The following is an 11040-nucleotide window of genomic DNA, read 5'->3' on the forward strand; positions in this document are numbered from 1 at the left end:
TCAAAAATAATCCTTTGAGGCATAATTTTGATTATATGTGTGCTGCAGAATGCGGCACACATAGAAAGAGTAAAAAACAAGGGGAAATAAAGATATTTCTCCTCGTTACATCTTGCTTAGGGAGGCGTAGCATTTTGATGATTTCCCAGGACTACCAGTAATGGTAAATCCGGGAATGCACCAAAATCCATTGGTGGAGGCATCGAAACACCCATGCCTCAACCATCGAATGTAACTCAACACAACAATTTTCACAGCCTTGCTTTACTCTATATTTATCAAGCCATGCAGGGCCATGCAAGGTGGCCTTGCATTGTATTGATAAATCTGACTTAGTAGTTGCATCAACCTTGTGCCCTCTTGTGTGGGGCAAGGACAACACAATTCATTGATAAATCTTCCCCTAGGTGTGGACCATGTGGTCCTTATCAGCTAAGGAAAGACATATGTGTGGGCCCAGGAAGTTTATTAAGTTGGAAGGGACAAAGTGCAGTATGCCCATTCATTTTTAGTGTAAGGGAAGACCTGAAGAAGGGAAAGGCTTTGTCCCCAAATTCACAGTAGGCTGCCTGGCTCTGAATCCAGTGGGAGGGAAACTACCCACAGAACCAGTTTGGAATGGAACATGAGGGGACTGCTTATTTCCCCAAAAAGACCCAGGTAGACCAAGGGCTCTGCACAAGCGAGGAATGGTTCCTTCATCATGGATTTTAGGAGTAAGGTGCACTCTGAGATTGCTTGAAGTAGGGCAAACAAGAACTAGGAGTTACCCTGACCCACTGGCTAGTGTAGCCTATAAATGTGGCACACCAGGGAACCCTCCTCGGAACACTTTCTGAGCCTGTGAAAGATCAGAAGAGGACTGGACCCTGTTTTCTATAAGCTGAGAGGAATCCTGAAGGACTAGAACTGATTTTTCTTTTCCCAGGACAAAAAAGTGATCTCCAGGGGTCAGTTGTCTGACCTCCTGTGTAGCTACATGGATACAACGAGCTGCAAGAGGCCTTTTTCCTGAAGTGACCAGCTGACAAGCACTGACTAGACCCTTATTGAACCCTGCTGGTTGCCTCTAGGGAAGTGAGTCCTGGCCTCTAACAGCTACCCCTGATATTCTGGTAACTTAAGAAGTTCCCCGGAGGAGGTTCTCCAGAAACCCTAAAGAATTGGAATTTGGGAAATTTTGGGACTTTCATAACCTTAAGAGCGGTCAGCTGGATCTCTCAGCAAAAGTGTCCGATTTCAATTCAACTTGGTCATACAGCTTCAGGCTTGCCCTAGTGGAGAATTTTGATTCCCTAAAAAGACTAAGGGCCTGATTATGACTACCGCGGTCCAATGGACCGTCGTAGCCACAATGGCAGTTCGGGGAGCACCACACTGGCAGTTTGACTGCCCTATTACAAGTTTGGCAGTCGGAGAGCCATAGGACCGCTGCTACCGCCAAGGATCCATGATCCCTGGTATTTTTGCAGTGGTCTGAGGCCTGCAATATGCTGGTGGTTCCACTGTGGCACCATCAAGCATATTATGAGTTTCCTTATCACCGCAGTTTTCATGGCGGTAAGCCCATCATGAAAAGTGTGGCTGTGAGGAAACTAAGGGGCACCTGCAAGGCTCCCTGTTGCCTCAGGGTCAGGGGATGCCTGCAGGGGGCACAAGGTGCGCCCCCTGTCTCTATGCACTCCCTGTTCCTGCACAGCATGGACTGCAGAGTCCATGCTCTTGCAGGAACGTGCTTTGGCATTCCCATTGTTGTGCCTTCCTAAGGTTCACCACCTGGGGCCGCCAAAGCGCTGATTGCCAGACCAGGTGAAATCTCCTGTGGATGGCTTTGGTGGTGTGGCAGCCGGGCACTGGCGTGGCGGCCCACTGCCCCACAGCAAAAGTCGTAATCATCGTAAAATCTTTGATGGTTCAGAACCCCCCTCCCCCCAACTGGTGTATCTACTCACACTCCATTGTAATAGACCTGAAATTGCTCCTAGGTCCCGGTATACCACTTCTATAAACTATTCTATAAACTATCATTGGCATGTCATGATTTTTGGTGGTATTTTCATTTGAATTTTTAGAAATTCAAATACCTGATTCTCTTTATTGGAAATTTGTTGTTTTCGTGTCATTGTTTCTATTAAAATCTAATCTCTATCGACTCTATCTAATTTAGTTTGGGATCATTATTGCTTGGTGTTTTTACTTTAATACTGTTTGGGTACTGCATACATAATTTAAAAATTGCTCCAAGTTAAGCTTGCCTGCTCTTAGCCATAGCTAACAAGGGGTTGAACTAAGTTTAATTTCGTGACTTACTGATATTTAGCGGGGGAAAATGTATGGTATTTACCCAAAATACATAGGGGTATATGTATAAGCACCTATTGCCATGGGAACGTCATTTTTTATGATGTTCTCGTGGCGATAGGGGCCTTGCCTTATGTACAAGGCAGCGTTAAGCCACTTAACGTAGCTTAACGCTGCCTTGTACATATGGCACCCTTTCACACTATGTTAAGCGTGAAAGGGGTGTGCAGTGGGTGTTGTGGGGGCGTTCCACCGCAACACCCATTATTTTTGATGCTGCCCCCATGTACAAGGATGGGGTGCATAGGAGGCAGCGCCAAATTTAAGACCAGTAAAATCCTGGTCTTAAGTTGGCGAAACGAGGAGAAATGCATTATTTCTACTCGTTTTTGCTTTTTCCTCGTGTGCTGACTTGTACAGCACACATGAAAAAAGCAAAATGCCATGGGTTTTTTATATACAGGAAGTTGTCCTTTCCTGTACATTAACAAACCTTTTAAAAAAATACCATTTTGTAACTTTCATGTGTGCTGCATGAAGCAGCACACATGAAAGTTACAAAATGGCAATAAAGGAGTGTTTATGTGCAGGAAGGGACACCTTTCTACACATAACCAATCCTCCCCTGCACGCAGACACCCTTGCACTCTGGTGCAAGGGTGCCTGCGTTGGTGCTGAGTTGTTAAACTTAGCGCCATCGCAGTGGGAAACACAAGGCTGCACCACATTCTTGTAAATATGGTGCAGCCTTTCATTTCTGAAGTGGCGGAGCGTGCCGTTAAGCCCAGGAGGCTAACAACACGCTCCGCCACTTCATTGTACATTCGCCCCATAGATTGCAGTGTAGTAAGCAAAACAATCTGCATGTTATTCCCCCCAAACTCCGATGAATTCTGACCAAGAAGAGGCTGATTTTATCTGATGCGATAAATATATGACCTATTATAAGACCACTTATCATAAGGATTTTTGTGCCTGTTGATTGACAACAGAGGCCAAGAGTGCTTACTTTTTTCAACAGACTAGCACTTTTTTGTTTCTATTAGGTTATAATTTGGGAATATTTTGACTATATTTATGATTTTTTTAAGTTAAAAAGTTAGTTTTCTTGTTTTTTATGTGTTGAAAATAAGGCAGTGTCTGGGCAGCCACCAGTGGACAAGTATTAGAGCAGAGAGAGAGACTACTCCTTTCTGGAGTTTCTCCTACAGTGAGTCAGGAAAACTGAACCAAACTCCTTTCTGTCTGGTAATCCTAAGTGGTGGAAAATGCAAACTGTCACCTCTTGGCCGAACCCACGCCAGCTTATGCCCTTGCAACACGTCCACTGGGTATAGTTCATGTTTTTCTTTTTGCTCTGTTGTTTTGTAGGTTTAATTTTCCTATTACAAATACTGGCCTGTAGGATCATAATGTAAGAGAAAAAAAGTGGTATGTATGAGCTTCTCATGCCTGTCTCGTGAGACATGAATCGTGATCTTACCTGGGCTACCACGAATCTGATTATATGGGGTTAGTCGACTGAACAGAAGTCTTACTGACATGGACTGGGGCTCACGTAACCCCGAAAGGTCCACCACTCCAAGTCGAGTTTGAGACGTTCAAGGACTCCTCATGAAAAGGTTACAACACTAAATAACACCCTACTAATATCAGTCTTTACTTGGACTAAAGCCTTCGGAATTAAAACCTGATCAAAAATGTGTAACCACCATGCTCTCGATAGAACAGAATGTCCATATGTGAATAATAATTAAAGTTTTTATTCTAATCCTGAATGCTGTCCAAGCAATGTTTTTGTTGGGTTAGTATTTTTTCAGTTTTATACATTCTAGTTTAGAATTTGTGAATTAGTCCATGACACCGTCTTTGTGAAATAAAGATTTTTTAATGTAAACAAAATAACAAAACCAAGAATGCATCGTCCTCTGGCTGATTAAATTACATGCTTCTTCTTCAGGACTTTGTACCAATGGGACGAGCCAATGAATCACAAGCTTTAACACTGAGCTCCTGCTCTGTACTGAGTTCAACTCCAAGACCACCGCTCGGTTTTTCAGGAACTCATGGTACTGAGGAGCACTAGTTGATATAGGATCAATAAAAGTGGGTACATTTGCACAGGAAATGTCTCAGGAGCTGCCATATTCCGGGATTGCCCAAAACCAAATGCCTCCTAATTTTTCTTTCCACCTTATGCTTCTTTTCCGAGCCACCCTCCTCTCCCAGCCTCTTCTTTGTAGTTTTTCATCATCCCTGTTTTTTCCTCTTCATCACTACTGTCATGTCTCTCTGTTCTTCCTTCATTTCCCTTATTCTGTCTTCTTTTTGCTCTGGGCCAAATCTTGAGGATGAAAATTACGTCCCAGTCCCCAACGAGTGCAGGTGCCAACCACCAGCGTAAATCAAGCAATGATCAGATCATGTTTTGTTTGATTTTCACTTTTGGAATTTTTTACCCAGATATGGCGTCATGATTAAACACCTCACTGTATCATTGTAACAGGTTTTTTGACTCAGCAGCGGGATGTGGATTGAAAAATTCGGAACGACTTGGACAGCAGCTTTGAAAAAGAATAGTAAAGCACAAGCACATTGCACCTGTTTCTAATGAATAAAGGGGTATTTAATTTTTCTTGGATTTATTTCTGGGTTTCTTAGAGCCCCTTCTTTTTTTCTGTCTTTCTCATTTACCCACTTGCGCCATTACTTTCTTTACCCAGTCAAGATTGGGATCCTCACACGATTTTCTGCCGTCCTTTAGGGTTCATCTGAGGGGGAGAAAAAAAACGTAATCAGCTTTTCTGTAAAAATAAAAGGTATATGAGGCTGAAACCTACAGAGGTATTATTATAGCCTTATAGCCCGCCGTAGCGGGCTATACCGCTATTAAAGGCCCGCTGCAGCGTTAAAGGCCCGAGCCGAAGGAGAGGCAGCAGGACTTTAACAGTCGATATAGCCCTGCTACAAAGGGCTATAAGGCTATTAGAACATTCTGCCACTAGAGGGCAGAATGTTCTAACACATAAAACAAAGCCTTTAGGGAGCGCAAGGGGATTGAAATCCCCACAGGCTCCCTGAATCCTTTGTTCACAGCCAGAGCTGGGAACAAAGAAACATTGGAATGTTGGAGCTCCGGGATTATACCAGCCATTATAAGTCCGAAGCGCCAACAATCCAATGGTCTAATAAAGGTTATATTGCACCATAGCATGTCACAACATTTTAAAATAATCTGCACAAACAATTTAGATGAATAGCTTGTAAAGGCCCTGTACATTTTCTTAACACCTTGGCTGCTAATGGTTTTCCCCTACTGTGCTGATAGATCTAGAACCCTATAGTTTCATGATGAGCTCAGCTCGTCATCAGCACAGCTCAACCGTGCCTCATGACGAGCTGAGCTCGTCATGAGCATCGAAGGGGTTAAAGACCTCAACTGCTCCCATTGGTCAAAATATGACTTTAGGCAGAATGACGTACACCTCACCAAGGAAAGTGCAATTATTTGCCAACATTATAAGTGCAGCTCCCGGCTTTATGGTATTTCTTTTTTTAACATTCCCATCTGTATTTATCCTTATTTATTGTTTGGTCATCTTCTTGGCATTTATGTTGTGTTTTGAGCAGCCACGGCTGCTGCAGGTAAGAGCGGTGGGCTGGTGGGGCCAGGTGAGGGGGGATGTCTAGAGACGACCACGAGGGAAATTAATGATTTATTTAATTTTCCCTTGTGTTCGTCTCTTGAAATCCCCCCTCACCTGGCCCCACCGCCCTACCGCTCTTACCTGCAACAGTTGCAGCTGGTTTTGAGAATAAATGGAGCTGTAAAATGGTACATTTCCTTGTTTATTTACCTTTTGGACGTGCACTCATACATGGATGCTTGTCACGTTTTAGCAGATTAAGCAGCCGCATATAACAAAGAACTACACTCACAGGTACATATTAGCATGATACTACAAATATATGTTAACATATGCCTGTATTTAACCCCTTGCATGCGGCCGCGATTCTGTGCCTGTGCGGCAAAATAGCAAATAGGCGGGTTCATGACGGCCCCCGCGGTCATCAGCACACGAGCACCGCGGTGCATGACGGACGGGGGCCAGGAAACACATTGCTTTCTGTCGGTATTTATCTGTAAAAATCAGCAAAAACAGAAAAACTGAAGACTTAATTATAAGATCACGTGAATCGCTTGTGTGTGCACAAAAACAACATTTCGCACTAGTCTCACAGTCCAAACATCTTTGAAAGTGATCTTTGAAAGTGACGCTGCAAAACTACATTGATACTAGTGCAGTTTTTACGATCAGACTCTGTTTCAAACCTTGATATGTATCTGAGTTTAGTGGGTTGTGTTTCATTATCTGCCTTAAGGATGTTTTTACCCAATCTGTTTTCTCTTTCTCTCTTGTCCTAACTTTGAGCTTTTTCACTAATAGTTCTATCTGGAACCACAAACCCTGGGCGGAAAATCTCTATTTTTTCAAGGGCGGTGAACGAACCTTGTGTTGTAGGACTGAGTATGCCTCAGTTTGTATATTCTTGTATGAAACCTCAGCTCAGTAAGTCTTCTTGGCAGCAAATATTTTGGAAAATGTTGTTAATCGCTGAACTAGGTTATCTTTTACCTTGTCTACTCTTGGTTCACTCAGTGATATCTTTTTACAAACACTTCCTCTGTTTCAACATCATCATTCACCATTTTGCTCCCCCTGCTTCTTCTCTGTGACTCATTTTCCAAACCTGCCAATCAACTAACTCTTCTATATCCATCATCTTCTACTGTGAACCGTTTATCCATCTCACTTCTCATACTTATGCCTTGCTTTTGGTACCGATCTGCAAAATCATCTGGAACGCATCATTCCATCCCAACAGCAGCTATTCCACTGTCTCAGTCACACTCTTTTCTGGATTTTCTCTTCAGATCTACCATAAATTCCTTCACACTCACCTGCATCACTTGAAATCGTTCCACATCCTTCATAAAACCTCTAGCACTCTCTTTTTCCTCATCCTTCAGTCTCCACAATTTCTTGGTTACTCTAGCATTTCTTACAAGTTTGATGATATTGACAAGTGCATGTATGTAGAGTGTGAAATGTCTATCGGCCTTGCATTCCTATAACCTGCAACAATCAAAGACAATTACAAAAACAGCTGGGTCTCAAGAAAAGCTTTGCATGTGGAAGGGCGGAGTTCCTGCAGAAGGCCCTCAAGGGCAGTGTTCTTCAATGAATTCTCATTTTGAAAAAGCCTTTGCTTCCTGCACTGGTGATACGATAAGCCATGCTTTGTAGTTTTATTTTCTAGCCACTTTTCCACTATTCCTCTAGCACACTTATCTGTCCAGCTGATTGTTTTACTTCCCACTTCACCCTTCAATCGCCACTATTTATCTGACACGTTTTCCTAGTCTTTCATCTTCTGATTTTTTTCTGGATTGCTTCACTTCAGGTTTTATTCATTCCTGGTTCTCCGGCATTTTATTTACGCTTCACCCTCCATTCATCATTGTTACCTTCTCTAAGTCTATCACATTTCACAATTCCCAAATCAAGATTAATCCTTCATTGTCAATGATTTTCTACCAATTTGTCAATTCATCTCAAACTCTATTTTCGTCCTTTCTCTGACCTTCTAAATCAGTGTTTTACTCTTCACTCTATTCACTACTTCCTTACAACTCTCCATTAGATTTCACATTTCACTATGATCTTCTGAATTCTTCCCATCCTTTACTAACGTGTTGTATCGGCTTTCCGTTCCACATTTATTTTCAACACCTCTCTTCCTCCGTCAATCACTCCTTCGCCCTCCATTTAATTTCTAGAAAATGGTATCTACATTATAGGCTTTCCTTCATTGCATTTGCTCCAACTGTGCTCTTCATCCGATCTCTTTCACTCTCTTTTTGTCTCCTCGCACATTCCCCATCCTTCTTGTCTCCCCCTGTTTCTCGTTTTTCTATTCATTCTTCCCTTCACCCTTTATTGATCTCTTCCAATCATTTGTTCGCCCTTCACCTGTTGTTCCATCTAAACGTCTGCATTCTTCCGCACTGATCAATAAGATGGATACACTTCGACAAGACACAAAGAGTTACGTTTTCCAACAAGCTGTTAATCGAGAGGCGCTTTCTGGCTGTAAGAGCTTCTAATTGTTCCGAGCAAAACAAGCAATTTTAGGCGTGTTATAGCATTTCTATTTCCAGCATTTGCCATGACCTGAAAAGTGTCTTCAGTTATTACTGGAAGGCATTGTATTGCACTGATGGAGTTTCCCAAACCTCTCTTGAGTAGCTCAAATACCTCGAAATCTTACCATATATTCCTCGGTACAACAGCACCGTTTTGGAACACTTTAGAACCCTTATGAAGAAGCCTGATTTGGCTAAGGTGACTCTCTCCCAAACTTACAGGCTGTGAAGTGAGTACTCGCCCATTTCTGAAGATAATAAACTGTTGGATCCAAAATATATTTTGGTGGATAACCACACCCTCCTTAGTTTTATAGAAACGTGAGCATGGAGACCTCAACTTCAGGTTTGGAAATCTTGGCTAGGGATTGAAAGTCCTATAACTGGGTCCGAAAGTTGCTTATTTAATCCCCAGTTTCCACCTGGACACGTGCACCTTTCTAAAGCTCCTAGAAGTTGATGCAGATGGAAACACAGTTATTTCTATTTCTGTAATCTGCTTCTCCGCTTAGAGCCCTATTATCCTACCTGTTCTGAAAAACTTCCGTATGTAAGTTCATCAGCACAGGACTTTCCCTCAAAAAAGGCCAGGCCCATTACGTGCAGTGCTCTCCTGATAAACTGGAAGCTGTCCCACAACATTACTGGTTTCTCAGTCCTGGTTTGTGGGCCTTTATGTGGAACAGATTAGTGCCCGAATCCACAGGTCTCCAATCACACTCTGGCATGCAAGTGTTTAGAACTCCACCGTCCAAAGTGTGCACACTAACACCATCACAGCACCGAAGTAGACTTAACCCCTTCACTGCGGCGGCTATTCTGCCGCACTTCTAAGGCGGCGGGGAGGAAGAGCAGCGGGCGCATGCTGATGACGGAACCGCTCCGTCACCAGCGTTGGTTGCGCTGTGCTTATGACGGAGCGGTTCCGTCATGGCCCCGCCCGCTCAATAGAACGCTCAGCGCTGGCGCGGAATTCGCGCCGCGCATGAGCGGCGGGCCGGCCATGACGGAACCGCTCCGTCATCAGCACAGCGCCACCGCAGCTGATGACGGAGCGGTTTCGTCATCAGCATACAAGGGGTTAAAGTTGCATGTTCATACCAATGCAAAAAACTAAAATAAACATACTGACCTAAGGCATTATTAAATCCACCACACACATCTGTTAGGCTCAGTTCCAGGCCTGGTGAGCCATCCAGTCCCTCCAACTCAGATTACCCCTGTTACCATCTAACATTTGCAGCCTAGTGTAAATTACTTACATCACTTCTTTTGTTGAATTGTTTAGCACCTTGTAGCTTTGAATGTTTCTGACAGGGATTTGCTTTTTGTCCACCAACTTTTTGCAGGTAGTTCTCCGTACAATTTGGCCTCCGATGCCTGCTGAAGGAGAAGGAAAAGGAAGGTGAGAGCTTGATAAGAATGCACTCTAGATCACTGTATGAAGGTCATTGCCTTCTAGGTTAAAGTTGAAAAAGGTGATGACACTGATGACAAACCTGGAGTGACCAGTAGAACCTGGCCATTTAATATTCTGTGTCCTCTGAAAATTAGTTAACCATTGATATTGAATCAAAGTGGATTCAATTTATTAGACACCACCATTACAATTTGTAATAAATAACTTTATTGTGAGAAATGGGGGTCTCTAGTTGGCACGTTTGTCCAAGTAGGGACTCTTCTCCCTAGTCAGGGTAGGGGGGATACACTTCTAAAATAACCCCAGCACACCCCATTGGTAGCGTTGGCACAAGCAGACAGGCTTACCTCAGAGGCAGTGTGTAAAGCATTTGTGCATGCATACAGTAACACAGTGAAAACACTACAAATGGACACCACTTCAGTTCAGTGGAATCAGTGAGACCAAGGCTTGTGTTGCAGGGTGAGATGGTGCTCGATACAGTGCTCGCAGGTCAAGGTGCTGCGACTGAGCCGGTTGATATTCGAGTCGGGCAGCATTTAACAAAGCTGTGCGGAGTGCTGTGCCCACAGGACATAGTGCGAGCAGCGGCTCGTTGACGGAATTGGTGAGTTCAGGGTTGCTTTGCGAAACGAGGCGGTGCTCTCTACGGTGCCTTCAGGACATGGAATCCTGAGACAGACTCGGTGCCCAAGTCAGTTACCCTTTTCTTCTGTGGCAACTGAAACCAGCGGTTCCAGAGACAGTGCACAGAAGCTTGGTGAGGCTTTTGCTGTTACTGCCTGTGCCAGCTTAGCTTTAATCATCTGAATGGCCCTCTCTACTACACTAGATGCTTCTGGCCTTTAACTGAAGTGGAACTTCTGGTCAATGTCTACGGCTGTGCAAAACAGTTGCATCACCTCACTTTTAAAATGACTGCCTCGACCTGACTCATGATAAACAGGCAGTCCACACCTTGGAATCAACTCTGTTAAAAATAGTTTGTACAAGGTCAGATTATCGCATCTCCTAGCCGGGTATGCCTCAACGTAGCGTGAGAATAAGCACAAAACTACTAGAATATAACGCAGCTGGTTACAGAGGGAAAACTCCAGAAAATCATTTTGAT

The 11040-nt window shown here is 43.6% G+C and overlaps 1 long non-coding RNA gene across 1 annotated transcript; it reads right to left on the reverse strand.

Annotated features, from left to right (window-relative positions):
• Positions 1-4169: 4169 nt before the first annotated feature.
• Positions 4170-9869, reverse strand: LOC147676768 (uncharacterized). Its single transcript, XR_015302563.1, has 2 exons — positions 9772-9869; positions 4170-5072 (listed from the first exon to the last, which is right to left on the reverse strand). It is a non-coding gene; the product is annotated as an uncharacterized LOC147676768 (long non-coding RNA).
• Positions 9870-11040: the final 1171 nt, after the last annotated feature.

Source organism: Lissotriton vulgaris, chromosome 12 (genome assembly GCF_964263255.1).
Source record: "Lissotriton vulgaris chromosome 12, aLisVul1.2, whole genome shotgun sequence".
NCBI lineage: Eukaryota > Metazoa > Chordata > Amphibia > Caudata > Salamandridae > Lissotriton > Lissotriton vulgaris.